The sequence below is a fragment of the Tiliqua scincoides genome, chromosome 4 (genome assembly GCF_035046505.1).
Source record: "Tiliqua scincoides isolate rTilSci1 chromosome 4, rTilSci1.hap2, whole genome shotgun sequence".
NCBI classification, from domain to species: Eukaryota; Metazoa; Chordata; class Lepidosauria; order Squamata; family Scincidae; genus Tiliqua; species Tiliqua scincoides.
The window spans coordinates 48,844,886-48,859,216 of record NC_089824.1 but is presented as its reverse complement, the minus strand read 5'-3'; the positions used below and the strand labels follow the sequence as shown (position 1 = coordinate 48,859,216).

The window sequence follows — 14,331 nt, the reverse complement described above, 5'->3', positions numbered from 1 at the left end:
AACTTCCAGTAGAGGGAGACACAAACTAACTTTTTCTTTTTGAGGGTAATTGAAAATGTTGGCAAAACTTGGATTTAGGTAGGTAATTCTATGTGACTTGATGTACTGTGTTCTTATTGTGGCATTTAAGTATTTTTAAAAATACGTATATACCACTTTTCAACAAGAGTAGTTCACAAAGCAGTTTATAAAGTAGAATAAATGGTCTCTTTTCCCAAAGTGCTTTCAATATAAGCAAGGCTTGTCTGACCAAAAAGACCTTGGAGTATTTTTGGAAATTTATTACAGATTGTTTAGCTTAGTTAGTTTAGAGTTTAGTTTAACTCTCTGCCAAGTTTAACATTTTACCTTCTACCTCCAGATGTAATGGAGGACAGAATGCCTGTACCTTTAACTACTGTATAGAAGAGGGAATTTGGGCAGGTGCAGCTTTTAAAACCCTTCCATGTCGAACTGCACCTGCCCAAATTCCTTATTCTATACAATAGTTAAAGGTATAGGCACTCTGTCCTCCATTGTATCTGGTCATCCTGTCTTTTACCTAATTTTGTATATAAAATGGCAGCATTTTAGAATGAACAAATGTGTGCTGGAACAGTGTTTCAAAAATTTAATCCAGTTTAGCAGTGTATTTAGAAAATATGTGCCCTTCCCTCTCACTCAGTTGAAGAAAATGGTTTGATGTACTTTCTTCTTAGTTATGAGTGTGCTTAGAATCCTGAGTTCTTCTTATGAAATGAGATACATCCTTCTCTCTTATCATTAACCATCAGTTCCATAAGGTATTCCTGGATTGGGGCAAAAGCTTCCATAATGTACACCCTTTTTCTTAGATGCCACTAGTCATATTTTTGTGAGTTTATTATATGTACTGTGCTGATTCATAAATGTTCTAAATGGAGGTGCTTTTGCCGTATATTGCTAAAGGTTGGTTTTCATTTAAGGGCTAAAAGTATTTATTTTGATATGAAAACTTTTGTTCCTGTGTTGGCTAATGTTCCTGTGTTGATACAATATACTGACAAGAATAGCCTAGTAAGTGCAGGTAGTCTGTGTTCCATTTAAGGGGTTCATGTCTGTGTGCAGACTCCTTTCACATCTTTGTGCTATTGTGAGTTGAAATGCCGCTTCCAGTCATTCAGTGATGACATCATCATGTTGTTGCTGAATGTCTGGGTTGCTGAACTCTGTCCTGTGCGGAGCTTGACTGGGAGATGAAGGTGCTCCACTGTGCAACTTAGCAGGAAAAGTGAAGGGAGTATGGAATTTGATTTGACCCACCCCCACGATTAGCCTTTCCAAACAAGACAGGTTTTCTTGTGTGTAATCAACACTTTATGAAAGAGAGGACGAAGGAGATTTTTTTTACTACGCTTTAATAATGGATTCTTGAAATGCATACTAGGGAATTATAGAGGTTGTACCAAGATACTATACTTTGCTTAGTTTCTTAACTTGGTTCCTTATTGTTTAAGCCCATGCAGCAGGCAGCACTCTCTCTGTTTCCATCCAAATGTATATCTGTTGAATTTTTACTAATTTGCTTATTTTATGAATGAAATGCAACTAATCTCCATTGTGAGGTAGGCTTACATAATTCCCCCCATTCTGGGTTGGTTCAAATGTAGTAATTGGCTATAGTTTGCTGCTAGGCGATCAAGCTCTGGCTTACCCAAGCCCTTTCTCCTTCTATGTTCCGGTTTTATTTATTTATTTACTTCAAAGATTTTTATACTACTTTTCTAAAAATCCAGAGCAGTTTACAACAAAGTGTAGATGCATCTAAAACTATAAAACAATTTAAACAACAGTAAAAGAGCTGATAGGATGTAAAAATAATAGCAGCATAAAAGTTTAAAAAGTTAAGTGTTCCCTAAGGAGTACCTCTCTCCCCAACGGCCAAGCGAAACAGATGGGTCTTCAAACTCCACCAGAAACCATGTATTTAAGAGGCTATGCAGACTGGCCAGTGCAGACTGGAGGAGCTCCATGTTGGGGTTTCAGCCCAACAAGGCGGGCAGGATCTGTTAGAGAAGGGCTCTGCTGGCGGTGAGCTGGCGCACACTGCATTGGATTGTGCCCTTAGGCCCAAATCGTAAACAACTTTCCAGTGCTGGCATAGCTGTGCCAATGAGACGTGTGCTATATCCTGCAGTTGGGTGGCGCTCATGGAGGCCTCTTCAAAGTAAGGCAGTGGTATTCAAACTAGGGTGTCGCGATGCCCCAGCCTGAGGGCCTTGGCCTCTGCCCCCTTAAGAGGCGGGGGCAGGGGGAAGGCAGCGATGTGATCCCCAGGATTGCATCACTAACGGGGCTGTAGGGACTGGAATGGACTCACCAGTCCCTGCCACAGCTTTCCTGGGAGCGTCTGCAGGGCTCCCCAGCATACAGAAAGTGAAAGTAGAGAGATCGCATTCCACTTCTGCAAAACTGGAAGTGGAGCGCAGTCGCTCCAGTTTCGCTTTCTGTATGCTGGGGAGCCCTGCAGTCACTTGCATGGGGCTCCCCGAACCCCCAGGACGCTGCTGCAGGGACTGGTCAGTGCATCCCAGTCCCTGCAGCCCCCCTGAGCAATGCGATCCCTTCCCCCTGCCCCCGCTACCTCCTTTTCCTCCGCTACAAGCACTTACTGCAGTTTTCAAACTCCCAGAAAGTTTGAAAACTGCAGAAGTAAGGGATTGTTTTTCCCTTACCTCAGAGCTTCATTGCCCTTATGTTGGTGTTGGAAAGTGGGTTAGGATTGCGCCCTTAGTCATGTAATGCTAAACCATGATTTGTGTTGCAGATGCAGAGACCCATAGTCTTTGCATGTTTTGAGGTATGTGTGAATATGCTATAGTTTTTTCACGAAGAAGGGAATGGCAGGCCTTATGTCTACAATTTCAGGAAAAGTAGAGAGTGGATAATGGGGGAAACTACTTTCATTTTTGTCAAGCATGATGCTAAACTCTTCTTACAGTGGCTCCTTGTTATTGCTGTTTTCAAGCATGACTTGAATGCATTTCCTTGTTCTGCACAGAAATCTTAGCAGCTCAAAGTAAAATACAGTCTGCTTTCCAGCTATCTTGTTAATGTTGTGTCCTTTGTGGGAATTTCCAGGGCAGTGTCTTGTCTGGGTCATTGACTTGAGTTGAGTTGACTCATGTTGGGAAGATCACCACCATAATTACTGACTTCCTACATACTTCAAATACTTTATTTTGCTCTTCCGTGCATGATGTGTGTTATGGTTCTATGTATATTTTTGTAAAATTTTAAAGACAATTTTTCAAAAAATAAAATAAAAAGTAACATATCAGTGGAAATTAAACTGCACCATATAGCAACTTTTAGAACTAATTTTAGATGTATATTTTATATTAGATGTATATTTTATGTAACAAATCATACCTTTTCTTAGAGTTCAGGTTGCTTTTTCTGTACCAGTGCATGTTATACTGTACTTAAAAGATGCAAGTCCTTTTTAGTTGAAAGTCTTTTTTTGAGGGGAAAATGTGCAGAATAAGATTTTTCCCCCCTTTTCTCCTTTCCAAAATACACTCCAGTTTCAGGTGTGGAAGTTAGTGATTTAAAAGTATGTTTTGTTCTATTATTTAGAAAAGTATGCATTTTCTAAAATGCAGTAAATACTCCTGACAAACTAATCCAGTAACAAACACCTTTATTCATATGCCATTTCACCTTGTTGGAAATAACTATTTACCCTTTGTGAAAAACAAATTGTGGCATGAGACGCATTCAGAAATGCATAGCTATGATGTCAACCAATCCAGTACCAATGCTCAATTTTTATCAAATAAATAAGAATTTAATTTAAAAGGGAAGGGAATAGGTTTTTTTAAATCCCTCTCTATAGCAACCTTACACCCTCAATTTAAGATGGTTGGAGGGGGAGAAAACCCCATCCTTTCACTTTCTTTGTAGTCTGGGTAGATTTCTACAGAACAAGAAGAATGCAGTATACTGTGCATGCATATTAAAGATCTATCTGTATATCGTCAGCAACTTGTCAGCATTTTTTTGTACATGTTGGCTTAGGATTGCTGACAATAACCACCTCTTATGCTAGACAAAAGAGAGGATCTTCTGATAATAACCTCCTATTGTGCTAGACAAAAGAGAAGATCTTCTGATAATATGGGGCAACTTAATTCTAAGAATTTGCTTGGGCACTTTCAGTTCCAGTATAGCATAATGGCAAGTTTGTATTTTGTGTGGCACAGCAGATGCAAGTAGTTGCATCATCAGTGCTTGAATTGCATGTGAAGGCAAACTCATCTACATGGCTGTGGCAGGTTTCATTGCCTTAATGAAAATTGCAGAAGAAGATGAATTAAATCAGTGCAGTGAAAGTTGGTGCTACCATATGAACAGTCTCTTAACAGATAAAGTTTGTGGGGGTGGAGCTGCTGCAATGTGATTGTGTTACAGGACCCTATGTGGCTATTTACAGATAAGATTGGAGCCTAAGTACCAGTCCCTTGCTGGTGGAACAAGTCTTGAGCTTTAAAAATTGTAAATCTTTTTTGGTTGACTTATTCAGCACTGTGGTCTTCAAGGTAATATAGCTTTAAAGCAGCGTTTCTCAAACTTTGAGGGAGCTTTACTCCTTCAGTAAGTTTTTGTGAGGGAGGAGCTAGGGCAGCAACGCGATTCCCAGAATCACGTCGCTAAGCGGTGGTGCTTTCACTTACATTCAAGTAGGTAGGGCTGCTGCAGGACGTGCGAGGAGCCCTGTGCAGCCCTCCGCAGCGTTCCCTAAGGCTTAGAACGTTCGGGTAAAAGTGGGCACAAAGCACCTACTGCAAAACGGAAGTGCTTTGTGCTTGCTTTTACTGAAGATTGCAAGCCTTGGGAAGTGCTGCACAGGTTTCCTGTAGCCTGCTGCAGTCCTGCCACTTGAATGTAAGTGAAAGCACCCCCCTTTGCACCCCATTGGAACATGATCCTGTGGATTGCTTCCCTGCCTCATCCTTCCCCCTCCTCTTAAAGTGATGGGGGAACCTTTACACAAACTGGTGGTTCGCGACCCACCAGTTTGAGAACCACTGCTTTAAAGAATTGCAGGCTGAGGAGGAAGATACCACAAGATGTACAGTGGGCCCTCTCTATCCATGGAGGTTTGGTTTCAGGACTCTCTGAGGATAAGAGAAAATCCACAAATGCTCAAGTCTCGGTGCCTCAGCCCCGTCCCTGGCAGCGCCTCTACAAAACTTGTTGGTTTGGAGCAGCCACCACCATCCTGAAGAGAGAGAGGAAGGTGTGGCGCTGCCTTCCAGTGGAACAGCCCAGCTGGCTACTCTGTGCTTTCCCACGTCTGCTCCTGCAGCTGTACCCCTCCATTAAGAAAAAGCAAAGAGTGGCCAGCTGGGCTGCTCTGTGCAGGGACAGAAGTGGTGGTGTTGCCCGCTTGTCAATGGGCAGGTTTGTGGTTGGTTAAATCCATGGATCCCAAGCCAGCAGATGAGGAGGACCCACTGTGCTTACACTTATATGTTAAGCATTTTTACTGTGCTGTTAAGTTGACAAAGCTCCCACAGTGGCTTCCATAAAATGAATGAAATAGTAATTCACTGAAACAATAAAAGTGTTCCCCTCTGCCTTGATGGTTTTGTCTTTCCTCCTCCAGTTTCTGCTCCCAGGGTAGTTGGTGGTTCTGCTTAACTGGAGAAGCAGCAGCAAGTGGAGATGGCAGGGTCATATGGCATATTGGTTTTTTCCCCTGTAGGATTTATTTTGTAGGTTATATGGCAGAGTGATGTCAGTGGACTACAAGAGAAATCCACTGACTTAAACAGAGGAATACATTATTCTCTCTTTATAAATACAGGTGGGCCCTCATTACCTGCAAGGGTCCCGTTCCTGGAACCCTCATGGATACAGAATTCCATGTGATATCAAATCACATGAATTTTGGGGTCCCTTGAGCTCAGAACGTGACTGGAGCCTTGCTCTAGTCACCTCTGGAGGGTCTTCTGATTAGGTGTATATAAAGAGGGAAAGGTGTAATACTTTGTTTACAATAAAACAAATGACTTGTGCTGCAATCATGCACATTTTCATGGGAGAAAGCCCCACTGAACATAATGGGACTTCTAAGTAGACCTGTGTACGAGTGTGTTGATAACTTTGTTGCTCTGTGTTTGGTGTTTTCTCTCAATTACCTTAATTTAACCATGGTGTTAGATTGCTTTTAATAGTACAGGGTGGCCGCAAGGCCTCTATGCAGCCTTAAATTATTTCAATTCCAAATTCACACAATCCCATGTATAGGGACCCTATGGCCACTCTGCAAAAAAGTACCTCCTATAACACTGGATATATTCTTGAAAAACAGGGTACTGTGGGGAACAGAGCCAGAAAGGGTAGTCTATAGCACTGCTCTCATGTGGAGGTGAACTGAACTGTACTCACCAGTGCATTTGGTTGGAGCATGGCAGTGGTGGCAGGTTATGGGAAGAGCTGTTCCCAGGAGGATTAGCCAGGTTGTGACTCGTGCTTCTTGTTGAAGGTGTCTAGGATGGATTCGCTTGCCCCAGAGTATTTCCTGGTAGCAAGCAGTTGGCTCTGCGCTAGCCAGAATAGAGTGCTCTCATTGGCACTGCGCTAGTCAGAATACACAGCTTCTCCTGGCTGAAAGAACAATGCAGATAGCTATACTGTGCCAAACTTTTAAACAGTTCTATGGAGTTTAATATTTTACATAAAATACTGCACCTGGGCCAAAGAGTGCTGTAATGAAACAGTGTTGTAGGAGATACCTCATTGTAAATCGGTGGTTTCCAAACTGGAGACGACTGCACAAAAAAAACTCCCTGTCCTGAGAAGCTCTTACCATTTGGCTGCTCTGCCACTTGTTTGTCACCCGATTGGGCATAGGGATGCTATGGGCCTGTGTTTCTCAAACTGTGGGTTGGGACCCACTAGGTGGGTTGCAAACCAATTTCAGGTGGGTCCCCATTCATTTCACTGTTTTATTTTTAATATATTAGACCAGATGCTACAATGGTATGTGACTGCATTTGGGGAAATGTTACAGACCTGTACTTTTAACAAGCTATTATGTATATTCTTTTAACAATGATAGTCAATGGGACTTACTCCTGGGTAAGTGTGGATAGGATTGCAGCCTAGGATTGTTAAAAATGTTACTGCTTGATGATGTCACTTCTGATCATGACATCACTTCCGGTGGGTCCTAACAGATTATCATTCTAAAATGTGGATCCCAGTTCTAAGATCCCAGTGTGAGAACCACTGCTCTGGGCAGTCATGCCTATGGCTGGGACAACCTGGTGCAAAACCTGTTGGGATGTTGGACCATACACGCGACTTGTCAGAGTGTCCCTATGCCCATATGGGTGAATAATAATAATAATAAAACTTTATTTTTATCCCGCCCTTCTCCCTAACGGGACCCAGGGCAGCTAACAACATATTAAAAAACAATAGAATTTAAAAAACATTAATACAAACAGATAAAAACATTTAAAAACACACTACAGGGCCATAAAAACAGTAGTCAGATTAAAAGAGTAAAAGAGCAGATCACCGAGGAATCAAGCCTGTAAAACTAAAAGATGTATAAAAAGTTAAGAAGGCCAGAAATCAGAAGGCTTGTTTAAACAACAGTGTTTTCAGGCCTCGCCGAAAGCTCTCAAGAGAGGGAGCCATTCTCAAGTCAAGGGGAAGGGAGTTCCATAATGTTGGTGCCACTACCGAGAAGGCCCTATTTCTTGCAGCCACCCCCCAGACCTCCTTGGGTGGCGGCACTTGCAAAAAGGCCTTCTCTGATGACCTGAGATGGCGAGCCGGATTGTACGGGAGTAGGTGGTCTCTAAGATATCCTGGCCCAGAGCAGTATAGGGCTTTAAAGGTCAAAACCAGCACCTTGAATTGGGCCCGGAAACGAATGGGCAGCCAATGCAGCCCCCGGAGAAGCGGGCTGACAGAGTCAAACCGCCTGGCTCCGGTGACCACACGGGCCGCCGCATTCTGTACTAATTGTAGTTTCCGAACCGTCTTCAGGGGCAGCCCCACATAGAGCGCGTTACAGTAATCTAACCTCGATGTCACCGTGGCATGGATCACCGTGGCCAGGTCTGCACGATCCAAGTACGGTCGCAGCTGGCGCACCAGCCGAAGCTGAGCAAAGGCCCCCCTAGCCACAGCCGCCACCTGGGAATCCAGGAGCAGCTGCGAATCCAGGAGGACCCCCAAGCTGCGAACCTGCTCCTTCAGAGGGAGTGCAACCCCATTCAGAGCAAGTCGATAATCCAGCACCTGCATCGAGGATTTCCGAACCAGGAGAGCCTCTGTCTTATCCGGATTTAATTTCAGCTTGTTAGCCCCCATCCAGATCCTCACTGCTTCCAGACAGCGCTCCAGGCCCTCAACTGCCACCTTGGAGTCTGGAGGAAAGGAGAGATAGAGCTGGGTGTCATCAGCATATTGATGACACCTCACTCCAAACCCCCGGATGACCTCTCCCAGCGATTTCATGTAGATATTAAATAGCATGGGGGACAGAATTGAACCCTGCGGCACCCCGCACCTCAAGGGCCAGGGTGTCGAACAGGCATCCCCCAGCACCACCATCTGGGACCGACCCTCCAAGTAGGAGCGGAACCACCGCAAAACAGTGCCTCCAACTCCCAACTCGGCCAATCGGCCCAGAAGGATACCATGGTCGATGGTATCGAAAGCCGCCGAGAGGTCCAGCAGGACCAACAGGGACGCACTCCCCCTGTCCAGTCCCCGGCGTAGGTCATCCACCAAGGCGACCAAGGCAGTTTCCGTCCCAAAGCCCGGTCTGAAACCAGATTGAAAAGGATCCAGATAATCCGCTTCATCCAAGACCCTCTGGAGTTGGGCCGCCACTACCCGCTCAATTACCTTGCTCAATACTGGACAAGCAGTTGCCAAGGGGACATCAACAGACATTGTCAATGTGGCATCCAAGTCGTGACGAATACGATCGATTTTATCTGCAAAGTGTTGGGCAAGCACGTCACAGCGGCTGACCGTGTATTCCTCCTGGTCCACTGGCGGGGCCTGATGGAGGAGGCCCCGCACCACACGGAACAGCTCTGCCGGACGGCTATCAGCAGACGCAATGGTAGCAGAGAAGAACGATCTCTTCGCTGCTACCACCGCCACGGAGTAGGCTCTATAATGAGCTCTACTCCGTGTCCGATCGGATTCATCATGAGTTTTCTGCCACCGTCGCTCTAGACGCCTGCCCTGCCGCTTCATCGTTCGCAGCTCCTCAGTAAACCAAGGAGCCGCTCCGAGTCTGCGGCGTGGCAGAGGTCGCTCCGGAGCAATCTCATCCACAGCCCTGGACATTTCCCCATTCCAGAGGTCGACCAGGGACACAGATGAGGCGCCAGTCTTGGCAGTGGGAAAATCCCCCAGGGCCCTCAGGAAGCCTTCAGGATCCATTAGCCTCCGGGGGCGGACCATAGAAAACGGTCCCCCGCCTCTGTGGAGGTAGGAAGTTGCAACAAGCCTAAACCCTACCAGGAAATGATCTGTCCATGACAACGGAGTGATGTTGATCTCCTCTACCTCCAGATCATTGCCCCCATGCCCAGCTGTAAACACCAGGTCCAACACGTGTCCTGCTGTATGTGTCGGGGCCCAGATCTTCTGGGACAGGCCCATGGTTGTCATGGCAGCCATGAAATCCTGAGCTGCACCTGCCACAGGGGCCTCGGCATGAACATTGAAGTCCCCCAGCACTAACAGGCGGGGGGCCTTCAATGCCACCCCCGAGATCACTCCAGTCAGCTCAGGCAGGGAGACTGTTGGGCAGCAGGGCGGGCGGTACACCAACAGAATCCCAATCCTGTCCAGTCCTCTCAACACAACATGCAGGCACTCGAACCCGGCAAACTGCTGGACAGGGCACCTGGTAAGGGAGATGGACTCACGATAGACCATTGCAACTCCCCCTCCCCGTCCCTGCAATCTTGGCTGCTGCAACACCTGGAAACCTGGCGGACACAGTTCAGAGAGACTAACGCCTCCCTCCCCGTCCAACCAGGTCTCTGTAATGCATACCAGGTCGGCTTTCTCATCCAGGATCACATCCCGGATGATACAGGTCTTGTTATTCACCGACCTGGCATTCAAAAGCAGCAGCTTCAGATCCAGGGACTCACCGCCAGGACCACCAAGTACCCGAGAATTGAGGGAAGGACCAGAAGGGGAGATAATCTGCCTATGATGAACTCTCTTTTTCCTGTAATGGCCTGTCCGACCCCCACCACATGAAGCAGCAGAGCAGTGGAATGGTAAGAGCTGCTCCCAGAGGGGAGGTATTTGGGTGAACACTGGATCTGGCCTACAGACCAGAGTTTGCCGAGTCCTGCTAGAGTTGTTTGAAAATGGTGTTATGTACCTTACTCGGAAGAAAGCCCAATGTGTTCAATAAGACTTGGACTGTGATCCTAACTTACTCACTGGAAACAAACACCTCTACATATAGTTAAAATCACAAACACTGCTGTTTTGAATTCATCCGATATCCTTGGTCAAGATGACATGCTATAATGTATATTATATGTATAATGTATATAATATAATATGACATGCTATAATGTTGTGATATAATGAGGTGTAACCTCTTAAACATAAAATTTTAACTAGTGTTTTTCCATTTTGGAAGATGAAACCACTGGGATGTTGACTGTGATTTCATTTCACCTCTTAGCCTGTCTTCTACTCTTGGAAAGTTCTTCTAAAATGTAACTGATTTCCCATCCTTTCGCTTAAAACAAGCAAAAAGATAGGATTTTTATTTCTTTTCATACAAATCTGCTTCTAAACCCTAGGTTTGTAACTTTGCCAATGTGAAATATGTAAAATGTATCTTATGAATTATTTCCTCTATGAAAGCCGGATTAGTTCAATGAGCAATATATAGCTTTTCAGTGGTGTGTTTTATGGTGCAGATTTCACTATGTTTATGATACAAAAAGCAGGCAAACTTGGCGAATATGAATGCTTGGCATGCAGGTTTCTCTGACACACTGTTTTTCTCTATGAGGAGTCACAGTGGCTGGATTGTACAGATGTAACTGATAGTTGTAAATAGGGTCATAAAGGAGTTTTGTCCAACGTCAGATTGGCTGCTAACTCTTAGGGAGTTTTGCCTGTAGAGCATGTAGTGTGGCTTACGTGCCAGAGTGATCTCAGTTTGTCCTACAGGCATCTTTGTTATGATACACCTTGCTGGTATCTGTTTCTAATTTGTGGTATGTTAATTACCTAGGTATTAACTACTCTGTCATAGATGTTTGCAGAAAACTGTCTACTTTGTGGAAACTTTGTTCCATGGGTTTTTTGTTCCTTTTTGTGAAACTGGAGTGTTGTCATTCGCCAATATGTTGTTCTCATTTTCTTTCTATTTATAATATTTTATGTGCCAGTGATATGCCTTGTGCTGTATAGAATACAAAGATGTGATTCCTATGTGTACAAGTAAGCAAAACAGGACATATGGAAAGGGTCAGTTGAGAGAGACTTGATGATGCAGTAGCAAGAAGGAAAAAAGGGTCAGTTGGTGATGGATATTTTTCATAGTTTAATGTATGTGATTGCCTTGGAGCTTTTGTTGCTGACACTGTCTCTTAATCCTTCCATTCTCCCCCACCCCTTAAAACAATAATACCTGCACTGCTAGTGATTATTGACCTGCCAAATATAGCTTGTCTTGAGACTCAACATTAGTTGCAACAGCAGTGTACCTATTTTGACCAATCCTGCACCTATCAACCGGTCCATTAGAAACTTTCCTAAAACTGTGGTAGTTTAGGAACATTTTTGAGGAGTGGGAAGGCAGAGGAAGGAGGCACTGTCAGAATATTATGGAAGATTGCACATTAGAGGAAATGGATTTTGTTGCCTTTAAATTCAAGGAATAAAATGTTTATAGTGTGAACTTACCTTATTTAGGGTGCAGTCCTAACCCTTTATACCAGTGCTTTCCAGCACTGACATAAGAGCAGTACAGCTCTGAGGTAAGGGAATAAACATTCCCTTACTTTGAGGAGGACTCCGTGAGTGACACCCAAATGCAGGATGCAGCACATGTCCCATTGGTACCACTATGTCAGTGCTGGAAAGCACTGACATAAGGGGTTAGGATTGCCGCCTTAGATTTACAGTTTGCCCTCACCCAGTAGCTCAAAGTGAGCCATAAACATTATTGAAAAGACTTGGACAGAAAATAAAGAATTGTGAAACTACCTTCATGAACCCAAGGAACTTTATTTGGTGATATTGAAAAAGCTGCTCTTCTGTTCCTATTCATACTGAAAGCAGTTAATCATAAAAACAATAATGGAACATATTATTGACAAAACAGCTGTGCTGAACAACAGCATCCAACCTTCAAACAGCATCAAAATTTTTCCTAAAAAGCTGTGGTGTCACTTTGCCCCACAGAATGTGGGAATGTCTGACCTTCATGGGATGGGTGTTATAAAGAACCAGTGCCATCATGAGTAAGGTCTAGCTCTTTCTCCCTGTTAATTGGGCGAAGAGGCACCTTTTAAAGTGGTGATTACCTTAAATTTAGCAGGGGGAGAACAATTGTTCCTATTGTTCCAGTATAGTATCTTTTACAGTGGCTGTTATCTGGAGCAGTACCTCAGTTGATGACCATACTGCACCATGACGACCATTTTAACCATGTTCTTAACATCAGTCTTTGCCATTCCTCTAATCCTTTTGGCAAACTGCTTTTGAAACAGAGGGGAGTTTCAAAAATAACTTGTTATCTGGAAATGGAAGTAGAATATTGAAAAAAAAAATTCACTGGGCTAGTTATTATTGTTGCTTGAGCATAAGTAACTATACAGATCTTGGTTTTGGCATGCAATTGTGTTCAAATATTATTGGGTTGAGTATAGTGGAGCTGGACTGTACCATGGTTACATAAGAACATAAGAACAGCCCCACTGGATCAGGCCATAGGCCCATCTAGTCCAGCTTCCTGTATCTCACAGCGGCCCACCAAATGCCCCAGGGAGCACACTAGATAACAAGAGACCTCATCCTGGTGCCCTCCCCTACATCTGGCATTCTGACTTAACCCATTCCTAAATCAGGAGGTTGCGCATACTCATCATGGCTTGTACCCCATAATGGATTTTTCCTCCAGAAACTCGTCCAATCCCCTTTTAAAGGCGTCTAGGCTAGACGCCAGCACCACATCCTGTGGCAAGGAGTTCCACAGACCGACCACGCGCTGAGTAAAGAAATATTTTCTTTTGTCTGTCCTAACCTGCCCAACACTCAATTTTAGTGGATGTCCCCTGGTTCTGGTATTATGTGAGAGTGTAAAGAGCATCTCCCTATCCACTCTGTCCATCCCCTGCATAATTTTGTATGTCTCAATCATGTCCCCCCTCAAGCGTCTCTTTTCTAGGCTGAAGAGGCCCAAACGCCGTAGCCTTTCCTCATAAGGAAGGTGCCCCAGCCCCGTAATCATCTTAGTCGCTCTCTTTTGCACCTTTTCCATTTCCACTATGTCTTTTTTGAGATGCGGCGACCAGAACTGGACACAATACTCCAGGTGTGGCCTTACCATCGATTTGTACAACGGCATTATAATACTAGCCATTTTGTTCTCAATACCCTTCCTAATGATCCCAAGCATAGAATTGGCCTTCTTCACTGCCGCCGCACATTGGGTCGACACTTTCATTGAGCTGTCCACCACCACCCCAAGATCTCTCTCCTGATCTGTCACAGACAGCTCAGAACCCATCAGCCTATATCTAAAGTTTTGATTTTTTGCCCCAATGTGCATGACTTTACACTTACTGACATTGAAGCGCATCTGCCATTTTGCTGCCCATTCTGCCAGTCTGGAGAGATCCTTCTGGAGTTCCTCACAATCACTTCTGGTTTTCACCACTCGGAAAAGTTTGGTGTCATCTGCAAACTTAGCCACTTCACTGCTCAACCCTGTCTCCAGGTCATTTATGAAGAGGTTGAAAAGCACCGGTCCCAGGACAGATCCTTGGGGCACACCGCTTTTCACCTCTCTCCATAGTGAAAATTGCCCATTGACACCCACTCTCTGCTTCCTGGCCTCCAACCAGTTCTCAATCCATGACAGGACCTGTCCTCTAATTCCCTGACTGTGGAGTTTTTTCAGTAGCCTTTGGTGAGGGACCGTGTCAAACGCCTTCTGAAAGTCCAGATATATAATGTCCACGGGTTCTCCCGCATCCACATGCCTGTTGACCTTTTCAAAGAATTCTATAAGGTTTGTGAGGCAAGACTTACCCTTACAGAAGCCATGCTGACTCTCCC

The 14,331-nt window shown here is 44.6% G+C and overlaps 1 protein-coding gene across 1 annotated transcript in view; it reads left to right on the top strand.

Annotated features, from left to right (window-relative positions):
- Positions 1 to 14,331, top strand: part of SPIDR (scaffold protein involved in DNA repair) — a 244,523-nt gene that overhangs the window by 20,036 nt on the left and 210,156 nt on the right. The gene's annotated exons all lie outside the window — the stretch shown is intronic.